This window comes from Fukomys damarensis, unplaced genomic scaffold (genome assembly GCF_012274545.1).
Source record: "Fukomys damarensis isolate Sample0158 unplaced genomic scaffold, DMR_v1.0_HiC HiC_scaffold_31, whole genome shotgun sequence".
NCBI classification, from domain to species: domain Eukaryota; kingdom Metazoa; phylum Chordata; class Mammalia; order Rodentia; family Bathyergidae; genus Fukomys; species Fukomys damarensis.
In genome coordinates this window covers 26006770-26021859 of record NW_022900943.1, presented here as the reverse complement: position 1 = coordinate 26021859, position 15090 = coordinate 26006770, and the positions used below count along the sequence as shown (strand labels likewise).

Here is a 15090-nt window from a genome sequence, read left to right as displayed (position 1 = left end):
TAGCTCAGTGCATGGTGAAAGATAAAGGTCCTTAATTTATTTATTTATTTTGGTACCAGGAATCAAACTCAGGACCTTACACTTGCAAAGCAGGCGTCAGAACCACTGAGCTAAATCCTGTTTAATTTATTTTGTATATGTGCTTTGTAATCTGTAGTTCATATATTTCTGCTGTGATCTTTATTATTTCTTTCCTTATATAAATCTTGGATTTGATCTGTTCTTGTTTTTCTAGCTCCTTCAAATACAGTGATTGTATTGTTTGAACTCTGTCTGCTTTTGTATGTGGGCATTAATTGTTTTAAACATCCCTCTCACCGTGTGTTTTTTCTGTATACCATGGATTTTGTGTGTGTGCTGTGTTTATTTTTTAATTCATTTCAAGTAATGTTTACCCATCTTGATTTCTTTCTTGATGCATTTTGTGCTCAGTAGTTGTTTCATTACCTTTATTTGTGTAGTTTCCAATGTTTTATCATCATTTATTTGAATTTTACTGTGCTATGATCAGAAAAGGTTTTCAAGATGATTTCATGTTTTTATAACTTGCTGAGGATCGTTTTGTGATTTACAGAATATTCCATATGCTGATGAGAAAATTCTGCACACTATAGTTGCTAGATGAAAAGTTCTGTAGATGTCTCTTAGGTTTATTTTATCTAGAGTACAGTTAAACTCTGTTTCTTTGTTGACTAGCTGGATGATCTAGCCATTGCTATAAGCAGAGTATTAAATGATCCATCTATTACTGAACTGCAGTCTATCACTTTCCACTTTTTAATATTTCCTTTATTTGGGTGTGCAGATGTTGGATGCATTTTCATTTATAATTTTTATATTTTCTTGCTCAACTGACAACTTTTTCATTGTGGAATGACCTTCCTTGTCTGCTTCTTCTTTTATTTATAGCCTATTTACCTGATATAAGTATGGCTACTCCTGCTTTCTTTTGAATTACATTTTCATAGATCTTATTCTATCCATTCATTTTTTCCATCTTTAGAGATGAAATGAGTTTCTCATAGGAATAGATAGTTGACCCTTGCTTTTTATCCTTTCAGTCATTCTGCGTTTTTGATTGAAAACTTAATCCTTTTATATCCAATATTCACAGATAATTTCCTACTGTAGATATTTCATAAATTGTTTTCTAGGTTTGTCACTTTCCTTTTTCTCAATCTTGTAGTTTTGCACTATATTCCTCCCTCCATTTTGAATTTTTGATATTCCATTTTGTATCTTTCTATGTTGCCTATTTTTAATGACAATATTATTTTTAATTATTTTGTTTTTTATTCATAAGGTGATATGAATGTTTTAATAACCATGTTTATAATATTATAGCATTCTGAAGTTCTTTGTATAGTTTTACCTGTGAATTTTACATCTTCTTGTGTTTTTTTAACATCTTTGTTTAAGCTCAAAGAGTTTTTTTGTTTTGTTTCCTTTTTTTAGATTTCTCATCAATCTTATTTCTCATTGAGTTTATTGGTACAGTTTAGATATACAGTACAGTTACACTCCTCATTGGGATCTTGTACCTTTATATGACAGGTCTTGGTTCTCATTTTTCCCCTTATCTCTGACCTCCCTTCACCCCCTCCTCTCTTCCCTATTTACAAATACTTTATTTCCATTTTTTCATTTTCTCATGTTTTTTTTTCTTTTCCCTTATTACCTTTCCCCTACCCTTCCCACTTTCCCTACATGTTTAGCCCTTTTCTTCCTATTTCACATTGTCAATTATATCATTAGGATCTTATGTACTATTATAGCTTATTCACACCAGAGAAACTATTCAGTATTTATACATGTGTGACTTATTTATTTCACTTAGGAGTATATACTCAATATGTATCCATTTTCCTATGAATGACTCTAATTTCTCATTCTTTATGGCTGAGTAGTATGGAAGATTCTATTTAGCTTCTACTTTCCTTTACATTCTTTATTACATTTATTGATTTGCATATTGTAAACTATCCTTGTATTCCTGGGATGAATCCCACTTTATTATGGTGTGTTTCTGATGTTCTGTTGAATTCAGTGTTAGTATTTCTTGGAAAAATTTTGCCTCTGTGGCCTACAGGGATATATAGGCCTATAATCTTCACTGTCATATTTTTGTCTGGTTTTGGTATATGGACAATTTTGATCACATAAAAAGAAATTGGCAGAATTCTTCCATTTCAATTATTTGGAAGACTTTTAGAAAAATTGGGATTAGTTCTTTTGTGTTACATAATTTAATATTTCTACCAGCTTCTGCCCTTTACTTTTAATGTGAGGAACTAATTACTTCCTGAATCTCATCATTCATTGTTCATTTGTCTAAATTTTATGTTCTTTAATTCAGTTTTCACAAATTGCATGTATTGAGGAATTTAATCATTTCTGCTAGGTTATCCAGTATTTTAGCACATAATATCTTTATAGTAGTTTATGAATCTTTGTATTAGAAGTCACCACTCCCAGATGTAAAGGAACTGGGAAGGGTAGGGGAAAGGAAATAAAGGAAAAGAAAAAAAACATGAGAAAATGAAAAAATGGAAATAAAGTATTTGTAAATAGGGAAAGGAGGAGGTGGTGAAGGGAGGGCAGGGACAAGGGGAAAAATATGAGACCCAAGATCTGTCATGTAGAGGTACAAGATCCCAAAGATGAATGTAACTGTACTGTACACCTAAAATGTACCAATAAACTCAATGAGGAAAAAAAAGTCACCACTTCTAATTTTATGCAGGTTTTAGGAAAGAATTTTTCTTTTATTCTGTTCTTTTTTTTTTGATAGGACAAAAGGTATCTGTTGGGTAGGTGTTTTGGCTTTGGTAATGTGCTCAAATACAAGTATTTGGTTTTGATATATTCATTAGTCATTGTTGTGCATTGTAATGTCTCCCTTTTCATCTTTGATTTTACTTGTCTTTTTCTCTTGGTTAGTAGCCTAGCTAATGTTTTATATATTTTGCTTAACCTTTCCAGAAATAACTCTTATCATTGATTTTTTTATTTTATATCTCTGCTTTGATCTTCATTATTCCTATTAATTCTGTGTTTGGTTTGTACTTTTCTAAGTCCTTGTAGTGTACTATAAGGCTATTTATTATTTAAGATCTTAAATGTAATTTTAGGGCTATTGTTTGTTATTATTTAAGATCTTTCTTTTTTGATGAATGAATTTACTGCTACAAACTTTCCTTTTAGTACAGCTTTGGCTGTATTCCAGAGTTTTTGATATATTGTTCTGACATTTTCATTTCTTTCCAGATACTTTTTTCTTTACTTAATTTCAATTATCCATTGGTCATATGGGAGCATGTTATTCAATTTTTATATATTTTCTAATCTTATGGGTTTGCAGTTGTAAATTGTTACACCATACAGAATACATGATATGACTTCAATTTGTCAAACTGTTGATACATAACTTTTTACCTCACATTCTATCCTTTAGAATGCTCCATGTACTGATGAGAATGTGTATTCTGCTGCTGTTAGATAAAATGTTCTACAGAGCTCTGTTAGGTCAATTTCTTCTGTAGTGTGATTCAACACAGATGTTTCTTTGTTGATTTTTTTTGTCTGGGTGATCTATCCATTAAGGAAACTGGGTGCTGAAGACCTCAAAGGGAGATTTTCTCTCCCTTTAGATCTCATAATATTTGTTGATATATTTTGGTGGCCCTGTGGTTGGTGCATATATATTTAAAATTTTTCTATCTTCTTGGTGAATTGATAATGTTTATCAGTCTATAATAGCCCTTTTTCATTTAACTTTTTATTTAAAATTTGCCTTATCTGCTATGAGTATAGCTATTTCTGCTGGTTGCATTTAGTTTCTACTTGTGTAGTATATCTTTTCTTTTTCAACCCCTTTTCCTTCCAGCTGTGTGTATCTTTACCAGTGCTGTATTACATATGTGTTTCTTACAGTCAATATAAGGTTTTTGTATTGTTTTGGCTGGGATATTTGGGGAGAGTGAATGCTCAGTAGCTGCTTTTCATTTTCCCAGAATTATTTGTATTAATATGTTTATGATACTTAACACATTCATAATAGTGAATTGGTATATGTACACATTGTGTCTTGAGTCTTTCCTCTCCTTCCCTTCCCTGATCTTTCATCTTCTCCTCCCTTCCTACCTTCATAAAGTATGCAGTATATAGCTGATTCTAGCTTTTTCTTTCATTTAGCCCATTTATTCCTTAGAACAGTAAATTAAATCCATTTATATTGAAAGTGCTTTTTAATAACTATTCTATTATTTTTCTGATTAACTTTATTGGTACATTGAAAGCAAACAATAGTTCCATTTATCATTGAGATCTTGTACCTTTACCTGATATATCTTGGTTCTTATTTTTTCCCATACCCCATCCTCTCTTCACCCTTCCCTATTTACAAAGTCTGTTTCCATTTCTTCAGTTTTTCTTTTCCCTTATTTCCTTTCCCTTCCCACTTCCCGTTTAGCCACATTCACACTCCTAATTATACCATTTGAACCTTATTTACACTAGTTTTTCACACCAGAGAAATTATTTGGTATTTACTCGTGTGTCATTTTTTTAAATTGCTTTGTTTCTTTTTATGGTTCTACTTTCATTTGCTTTTGTAATTTGATAGTTTTCTTTCATGTTAAGGTTTGATTCTTTTTTTCCACATATTTGTTCTAGTGAATTTTATACATTCATGTTTTTATCACTGGTGGTTATCATCCCTTTGTTTCTAGGATTCCCTGAAGTATTTCTTATAGGTGTAGACTAGTGGTAATGAATTCCCTTAGGTTCTGCATATGTGGGAAAGACTTATTTTTTCTTTCTTTTTTTTCCCTTTATTTTTGAAGGATAATTTAGCTGGGTATAAGATTATTGCTTGTCATGTTTTAGAACTCTGACTATATCATCCCATTCTCTTTTGGCCTGTTAAAGTTTCTATTAAGAAATCTTCTGTAAGTCTAATGGGCATTTCTTTTTTTTTCTTTTTTTTTCTTTTTTTTTTGTACCAGGGATCAAACTCCAGGCCTCCTTAAATCCCCAGACCAAATGGGCATTTCTTTACATATGACTTGATACTTTGCTATTTTTAGAATTCTCCATCTTTTGACAATTTTACTATAATATGCCTTGGTAATACTCTTCTTTGTTTGAATCTAATTGGGTTTCTTTGAGCTTCATGTATCTAGATGTCAGTATCACTGAAAGTTTGGGATGTACAGTTATTTATTCACTAAATGGGTTTTCAATGCCTTTCCCCTTTTCTACACTTTCTGGAATTACCATGACACAAATTTTTTTTTTTCACTTAATGGTATCCAATAAGTCTTTTTTTTTTTTCCTCATTGAGTTTATTGGTATATTTTAGGTATACAGTACAATTACATTCATCATTGGGATCTTGTACCTTTACATGACAGGTCTCGGTTCTCATTGTTTCCCCTTGTCCCTGCCCTCCCTTCACCCCCTCCCCCTTTACAAGCACTTCATTTCCATTTTCTCATATTTTTTTCTTTTCCCTTATTCCCTTTCCCCTACCCTTCCCACTTTCCCTATACCTTTAGCCCCTTTCTTCCTATTTCATGTTGTCTATTATATCATTAGGATCTTACATACTATTATAGTTTATTCACACCAGAGAAACTATTCGGTATCTACACATGTGTGACTTATTTATTTCACTTAGGAGTATATCCTCAATATGTATCCGTTTTCCTATGAATGAATCTAATTTCTCATTCGGTATCCAATAAGTCTTATGGGATTCCTTTTTTTTTTTTTTTTTTCCAAGACAGGTTCTCACTAAGTTTCCCAAGCTGGGCTTAAATTTATGATCCTCAAGCTTCCCAAAATTGTAGGATTATGTGTATGTTCCACAATACCTGGTTTATTTTTGTTTCCAACTGTGTTAATTCCAAAGTTCAGGCATTATTTCTTTTACATGTTTTAGTCTGTTGTGGAGGCTTTCCATTCTATGTTTAATTTACTGATTGAAGATTTTACCTCCAGGATTTATGATTGATTTTCACTTGCCTGTATGATTTTTTATTCATATCCTACCCTGATTTTCTCAGTATTATCTGTGTTCCTTTACATCTCACTTAGTTTACACGAGATGATTATTTTGAATTCTTTTTCAGGAATATCATAGACTTTCTTCAAAGCAGAAATTTTCTGTTTTCCTTCACAAGTGTCATGTTCCTGTGTGACTACAATGATGCTGGAACATCGGATAGAACAGTCACTTCTATCTAATTTAGCCACCACTTCCAATTTTATGCAGGTTTTAGAAAAGGATTTTTCTTTTATTATTTTTTTCTTTCTTTTGATTAGATGGTACATAATGTGTCAGTTGGGTAGATGCTTTGGTTTGGGTTATAGGTGAGCTCAAATGTGTAATATACAAGTACTTGGTTTTGTCAGCTTTGATTGATATGGTTTTGATATATGCATTAGTCATCTTCCTATTGTAGGGACAAAATGTCTAACACATACTATATAAGGGAGAAAAGGCTTATTTTGAGTCATGATTTCAAAGGTATAATAGTCCATGGTTAGCTGACTTTAAGACATAAATATCATTCCTGAAGGGCCTGGTGAGAAAAGTGTTCACCACAAGGGCCAGGAAACAAAGAGAAGAGGCAGAGAGCCACAGAAGAGCTCTTTGAAGAGCTTTCAGAAACACACTCTCAGTGACCTACTTCCCCCAGTGAGGCCCTACCTCCCACCAACCCATCCAGCTAATGAACTAATTAATGGATCAAGCACCCTTGTGATCCATTCACCTCTCTTGGACCCACTTTTGAATACTGTTGTACTGGGGATCAATAATATATGAGTCTTAGAGAACACTTCATCTTTAAATCATAACATTCCAACCCAGAGACTTCTGTCCATTTCAGAATGCAAAGTGCATTTAGTTCATCTCTAAGGGTTCTCAAAATTGTAACAATTCCAGCATTTCTCAAAGGTCCAAGTCCATGATACTCTCTTGAGAATCCAGTTATATACTCTTAGCTGTGACCTCCTATAAAAAAATCAGAAAGCAAGTTACACACTCCCAAGGTACAATGGCACAGAGTAAATATTACCATTTCAAAAGGAGGGACTAGGGTCATATAAAGGAACAGGATGAAAATAAAACTAAAAGTTATCAGGACAAAATTAAATTTGTAATGCCACATCCAGCATCTGCAGCAGTGTTAAGATATAAATTCCAAAGGGCTTCAGTAGCACATCATATGGTTGAGCTGGTTTCAGTACATAGAGTCTCTTACTTGGGCTGGCTCTATTTGCTGCCTCTGACTTTTCTTAGATGTTCCACCTTCCTGGCATCTCCATCTTCCTAGGACCTCTATTACAGCTTCACACATCATCTGCTCTAGGGCTTGCTACAGGGATTCTCAACCTATCACACATTGCGTGTCCTCACAGGCCTTCTTTGAAATATCAGGGAAGTCTCCATGCCCTGTCAAATCTCACATTCCACTTCCCTGAAAGTCAGCATTAACATGGACAATGCCACAGTCTACCATCAGTGTGAGCAACAGCTGGGCCCCGTTGCACCATGGCTGCTGTGGCCTGTGGGTGACCTCTATACAGGCCTCAGAAAGCAGGAGCCCTTAAGGCTCTATTGCTAAAGTATCTCAAAGCAGCACACATTTATATATCCTCAAATCTGGTCAATTTCTCAGATGCTCTCAAGGCATCCCACAGTGCAGAATAAAAATCTTGGCTTCTTTTCAACAGTACTATCTTTAGCAACACACTTTCTTTGGCCTCAACTTTACACATTTTTTTAGCCAAACTGCTAAGTTTTCAAATCTTTCTACTCTGATGTTTGTCCAAATTCTTCCTGAAATCTCACTGAAAGTAGCCAGATACCTATGCCACACCCTAAATGTTGTACTGCCTTGAAATTTCATCCACCAGACAAACGAGGCCTTTAAACTGTCTCTTACAGAGTCTTCAAGTTCTCTTCTAAAATGCAACATTCTTGGCCCTTAGTCCAATATTCTTCATTACTATCTGAAACCTTACTTTTACTATTTATTATTTACATTCCTATCAGTACTCTAGTTTCAGAACCCCCATGAGAACTGTCCATCAAGATCTGCTTAGAACACATGAGGCTTTCTCTAGTCTGCTCCAAACTTTTCCAAACTCTTCCCACAAGTAAGTTCCAAAGGCTGCTGCACCCATGGTTAGGTATAGCCATAGCAATAATTCTACTTTTCTAGTACGGATTTTCTGTATCAGTCACATTTCCATTGCTGGGCCAAAATACCTGATATATACAATATAAATGAGAAGAGCTTACTTTGGCTCATAGTGTCAGAGGTTTCAATCTATGGTCAGCTAAATCTAAGGCAGAAACATCAAGGGGAAAAACGTCATAGAAGAAGGACATGGCAAAGGAAAGCTGTTCACATCATGACAGCCAGGAAACAGGGAAAGCAAGGAAAGAGCCCAAGAAGTGATAGAACCAGAATGTTCCTTAATCACATGGGGCAAGTGTGAATGACCATGAGATTTGTGTTGGTAGCTGTAGTCCTGAAGCCTCAGGCTATAGATGGGACCTTTTCCTAGTCTCAACAAACAAGCTTGATTGTTTTGGAGGCTTTTTGTCCCATCTATCCTGGAGGCTATGAGCTGAAAAGAGACCTTTCCTAATTTCCATGGGGCAAATACAGGTGGTGCTAAAGTTTGAGGCATTGGAGCTACACATCTGGATCTTTGGGACACAGACAGAACTTTGCCAAGGACCTTTAACACAGGTGTGGGTGAAGCCAGGACTGTTTTCACCATCAGCTGCATTACCAAGGCCATGAGCTGTGGAGAAGTCATTTCCTGGCTCCTATCAGGTGAGCACAGGTGAGCCATGGCCACTGCTCCTGAAGCTGCAGAATGCCAGGCAGTTGTCTTCAACACTTTGAGGCACATAGAAACCTAAAGCTTCTGGGAGCATTAGGGGGACAGATGTCAGTCCCTGAGCCAGGTGACATCTAGAAATGTTGGTCATAGTAAAGTGGGTTTAGGGATTAGAAAGGCCCAATGTGGGTTCCTCCTCTGAAGAAGAGAAGTTACTCTTAGATCCGCCATCTATCTGCTGACTGGATTAAAATCCTGTGAGGCCTGTGGAGTTCTGCAGTTAGGACCATTGGTCTGCTGATGTTGTAGGGTTGCAGGCACTTTCCTGCTTACCTTTTCCCAGCTATGTGGAGTGAGCCTCCTGCCATCTCCCCTACCCTGCAAAGGGACAGTGTTGCAGTTGCAATCGATTTTAGTCCTTTCTCTAGATTGCCCTTTTAGCTCTCCTTGGGTTCCTATCACTTCTTTGCTAATTTAGAGTTCTCCCTTAGTTTTGAGTTATCCCTCAAAAGGCATGTTTTTTCTTTGTTGCCCTGTTTCTTCTTTGTGGCAGAGTTTGTGCAGGGAACCTGTATTTACCCATCTATTTCTCTAATCTCAAGCTTCCTTTCTAAAAGAGAAACAAATGGCTGACAAATATATGGAAAAGTGTCCCATATTTTAAGCCATCAGGAAAATTCAAATTAAAACTACAGTGAGATTCCCATCTCAATCCAGTTAGAATGACTATCATAAAAAAAACTAACAAATTATTGTGAAGATAAAAAAGAAAACCTCATACATGCACTATTGGCGCAAATGTAAATTAGTACAGCCCCTATGGAAACCAATAAGGATGTTCTGAAAAAAAATTAACTAAAAATATAATTACCAGATGATTCAGCTGTGCTATCCATGGGTATTTATCCAAAGGAACTGAAGTCAGCAAAGATACCTGCAACACCCATTTGTAACACAGCAGTATTCCCAATAGCCAAGACATGGAATCATCCTAAGTACCCATCCACAGATGAATAAAGAAAAATGGCATACATATATAAGTATTAGCCATGAAGAAGAATAAAATCTTGTCTTCTGCAACACAGTGGATGGAATTGGAGAGCATTATGTTAGGTGGGATAAGCCAGAGAAAGATAGTTATCACATGGTTTTGTTCACATGTAGAAACTTTACAAAAGGTGACCTGAAAGTAAAAAGGTAACTCATAAGGACTGAAAAGGAAACTGAAGGGAGGCAGAAGAGAAAGTAGAAAGTAGTGGATGGACATGATCACTGGATACTATTTGAATGTAAGGAAACATCACAGTTAATCTCACTAATGTGTACAATTATACTCTATGTTAATTTTTAAAAGACCACAGGCTCATTCCCAGAAAACTCCAGCCAACTTTCCTTTATGTCCGATTGTCCAGAATTCAGTTATCTATGCATGGCCGGCCTAATCACCAGCTGCACGAATAGTGCTACTTTTACATCAATCAGATTCATTGCTAAAATATCTCAGGGCACCTTCCCCTAAGATGTAAGTTGCAAAGGACAGAGGTAGACTCTTAAAGTTGCAGCTCTGTTAGGAAATGGGAGAGGAAAAATACAGACTTTAGAGATGCTGGCAATATCTAAGGATAATAAGTTCATGCTTTGACAGTTAAATGAAGAAACACACCTAAAGTGCATAGGCCTTGGTATATGGATAAATATTCAAATTATATAATTGATAATGTGAAATAGAAAAGGGCTAAAGGAGTAGGGGAAGTGGGAAGGGTAGGGGAAAGGAAAGAAGGGAAAAGAAAAAAATATGAGAAAAGGAAAAAATGGAAACAGTCTTTGTAAATAGGGAAGGGTGGAGTGGGTGAAGGGAGGGCAGGAGTAAGGGGAAAAAATAACCAACATACATCATGTAAAGGTACAAGATCCCAATGGTGAATATCACTGTACCTAAAAAGTACCAATAAACTTAATGAGAATTTTTTTCAATAAATATGAGCTATGTAATAGATTCTCTTATTCACTTGACTTCTACATCAATCATAAGTTAGATTTCTGTCATGCTTCTTAGCAAATAAGAAATAAAGGTCAGCCATTTTTAATGATGGCAGCAGTAATAGTATACAATAAGTATAAAAATTAAACACACAGGAATAAAAGAATCATAAATGGTTGAAACACATAATTCATTATAAGCATTTTAAGCAGTGTTATGAATGAAATAACTTTAATTTTTAACTTTTATTAGTATATTTGAAGTACAAAATGATTACATTCATTGTAGAGAACTGATACATGTATATAATATCTTGATTTTTTTCTCCTTTCCTCTATCCCCTTCTATTTTGCCAGCATCAGATTTACCTTATTAGTACTTATAAAGTTAATAATCATATAAACAGATTGACAACCAGAAACAGACCAAAAAACTTAAAACAATTATATCAAGGCACTCTTTGATACGATGGCCATGCTGAATTACAGTAACTGCTTTCTCTTTTTTCCTGTTATCTGACTTTTATTTTGCACTTTATTTATTCACTGAGTTTCTATATGAAAGAAACCATTCAATATTTAAACTTGTATGGGTGGTTTACTTCACTAATCATTTTGGTCCCTAGATGCATCTATTTTCCTATAAATGACTCAAGATTGTCCTTCTTTATGGCTGAGTAGTAAACTATGTACAATTACCACACTTCATTCATCTGTCGAAGGACACACAGAATTTTTCCAAGACTTAGCTATTATTAGTTGTATTGCTATAAACACGGGTGTGCATGTGCCACTGTGGTATAGTGTGTTTAACTCTCTTGGAAAGATAACTACAAGGGGAATAGCTGGATAAAATGGAATTTCTATTTTTAGTTTTTTGAGGAATCTCTATACTGTTTTCTGTAATAGTTGTGTCAGTTTACACTTGCACCAATAATGAAAAAGGGCTTGTTTTTCACCCACAATCTTGCCGCACTTGTTATTGGTTGATTTTATGATGACAGCCATTCTTTCTGGAGGGAAATGGAATTTCATTGTTTTAATTTGCATCTCTTGAGTGATCAGAAATATTAAACATTTTTCATGTATGTATTGGTCATTTGTGTTTCTTCACATGAGAAGTGTCTCTTCATTTTAGGAGCCCATTTCTTTAAATTTGGGGGATCAAAATTTTGAAGTTGATGTACTCTATATTAGTCTTTTATCGGAGCAGCTGAAAAACAAAATGTTTTCCTTCTCTAACCTGTCTCTTCGTACTGTTAGTGGTTTCCTTTTCTGTGCAAAGCTTTTTAATTTTATGTAATCCCATTTGTTGATTCTTAGTATTACTTCTTGTGCAACAGGGATTTCTTTTTTCCAGAAAGTCTTTGCCTACACCTACATCTTCAAGAGTTTTACCTATTTTATCTTCCAGTAGATTGTTTCTGTTCTTTGATCTATTTTTATTTTAGTTTAGCGCATGGTGAGATATATGGGTCTAGCTTCAACCATATATTTCAGCATATAGATAGCCAGTTTCCCCAGTACCATTTATTAAAGAAATTATCTCACCTCCAGTAAAAGGATTTGGCCCCTTCATCAAAGATAAGGTAAGTAAGTTTGCCTGGAGTTGTTTATTTTTCTATTTTGTTCCAATCTGGTTTTTGCGGATACCATGTTATCACTTTCACTTTGTAATATAATTGAGTCTGGAATTGTGAGGCGTCCTGCCTTGCCCTCATTGCTTGGCACTAATTTTGCTATTCTAGGTCTCTTCTGGCTCCATATGAATTTTAGGATTGTTTTCTGTAGTTCCTTGAGTAATGCTATTGGTATTTTGATTGGGATTGTGTTAAATCTGTATAGCACTTTTGGAAGTATGGCCATTTTGACTATATTAGTTCTCTGCCTAACCAGGAACAGAGGGGCTATCATTTCACTTTCGGATATCATCTTCAATCTCCTTATTCAGAATACTATAGTATTAATTGTAGAGGTCTTTCACTTTTTTGGTTAGAGTAATTCCTATGTATTTCATTTCTCTTGTTCCTATTGTGAAAGGTGTTGTTTCCATAGTTTCTCTCTCAGTGAGTTTGTTATTTGTGTACAGGAATACTATTGGTTTTTGAGTGTTGACTTTGTGTTCCGCTATTACTGAATTTGGTTATTCATTCTAGAAGCCTGTTGGTGGAGCTCTTCGGGTCTATCTAGAATATCATGTAATCCACAAATAATGGTAATCTTGCTTACTTGCTCTAGCTAGTGTTTGAAAACAATCCTGAACAGAAGTGATGGTGGACATCATTGCCTTGTCTCTGATTTTAGAGAGACAGAGATTTCAGCTTCTCTCCATTTAGTATAATGCTGCTGATTTTTCGTAGATGGTTTCCATTAGACTGAGGTAAAGACTTTCAATTCCTATTTTCTTCAGGATTTTTATTATAAATTGATGTTGGATGCTGTCAAATACTTTTTATCTATTTATTGCGATGATCATGTGATTTCTGTCCTTGTTTTTATTTGGTATATTACACTTAGTGGTTTATAGATGTTGAACCATCCCTGAATCCTTGGAATAAATACTACTTGGTCATGACATGATTTTATTAATGATTTGCTGCAATCTGTTTGCCATTCACATTGTGAGTTTTTGTATCTATGTTCATTAAAGAAATTGGCATGCAGTTCTCTTTTTTGGTTGAATCCTTTTCTGGTTTTAGAATCAGAATAAAGCTTGCTTCCAAGAATCACTTTGGGAGTAGTACATCTGTTTTCATTCCATTAAAGAGTGTGAGGAGTACTGGGGTTAGATCATCTGGAAAGTTTTTATAGAATTTGGCAGTAAATTCCTTAGGATCTGGACTTAATTGGTAGTTTTATTTTTATTCTCAAATTTCACTGATATTGAATTATTTAGGATTTTCATATCTTCCTGGTTCATCATTGATAGTTCCTGTGTATGAAGGAATTTATCCATTTGCTGTAAGTTTTCCATTTTATCAGAGTACAGGTTCTCAGGTTCTCAAGCTAGCTACTGATACTGTTCTAGATTTGGGGGAAAACAGTTGTGATTTCACCTATTGCATTTCTAATTTCATGGATTTGGGTGTTTTTACTCCTTATTTTGGTAAAAGAAAAAACTAAGAGTTTGTCTATTTTAATCTCAATTTCATTAATTTCTGCTCTGATCCTTATACTTTCATTCTTTTTACTAGATTTGGTTTGGACTGTTCTTAGTTTCCTTGGACCTTAAGCTGCATCATTGGGTTTTTTATGCTCATTCTGTTTTTCTACTGTGGAAATTCCCTCTTATGAGGGAAGTGTAGCCCATACATGCCAGTATGTCATACTGGCATTATAGTTAAATTGTACAAATTGTCTAATTCCTTCTTTAATTTTATCTGTGACCCACCAGTTATTCAAGAGGGTGTTATCTAATATCTATAGGTTTGCAGAAATTCTGTGGCTTCTTTTGCCACTGATTTCTAGTTTCATTGCACTATAATCTGATAATATGCATGGGATAATTTTGATTCTTTTGCATTTATTTAAGCTAGTACACAGTCTAATTTAGAGAAAGTCCCATGTACTGATAGGAATGGGTTTTCAAATTGTTGGATGGAACATTCTCCAGATATCTATTAAATGTACTTGTTCAAAGGTTTGATTCAGCTTTTATATTTCTTTGATTTTTTTTTCCTGTAATTAATCCATTTCTGCTGCCCACATTTTCAATATAAATTTTACATCTGAAGTCCTCTACTATGATTGCATTGATATATTTTCCGACTTTTCGTGTGCGTTAGTGTTTTATGAAGTTGGGTGTTTCAGTATTCGGTGAGTATATATTTATAATTTTTAATTCTTCCTGTTTAATTGTTCCTTTAACCAATATGTAGTTAACTTTATCTCTTCTGATCAGTCTTGGCTTGAAATGCACTTTGTCTGAAAACAAGATAGCAACTCCTGCCTTTTTCTGAATACGTATTGCATGGGATATTGTTTCTATAATGCAATGTTTAGTTTGTGAGGTTTTTTCGTTGTATGTGTTTATTGTACACTGTATATTGTTGGGTTTGGGTTTATCTATTCTGCCAATCTGTCTTTTGATTGGAAAATTAAGACCATTGACACTGAGAATTAATACTAACATTTATTGACTTATTTTTGTCATTATTTTCCTGTTGCTTATTTCATTTTTCCCTTTTGCTTAGCTGCTCATCCGACCAGATGTAGTCATTTTTTTTTTTTTTTTTTTTTTTTTGG

At 34.6% G+C, this 15090-nt stretch overlaps 1 long non-coding RNA gene across 4 annotated transcripts in view; it reads right to left on the bottom strand.

The window, feature by feature from the left end:
• Window positions 1-5670: 5670 nt before the first annotated feature.
• Window positions 5671-15090, bottom strand: part of LOC104874435 — a 23768-nt gene continuing 14348 nt past the window's right edge. For all 4 annotated transcript variants that reach the window (XR_004514872.1, XR_004514870.1, XR_783727.3 and 1 more), the window contains one exon: window positions 5671-7021. This is a non-coding gene — a long non-coding RNA (uncharacterized LOC104874435). The remainder of the gene's footprint in view (window positions 7022-15090) is intronic.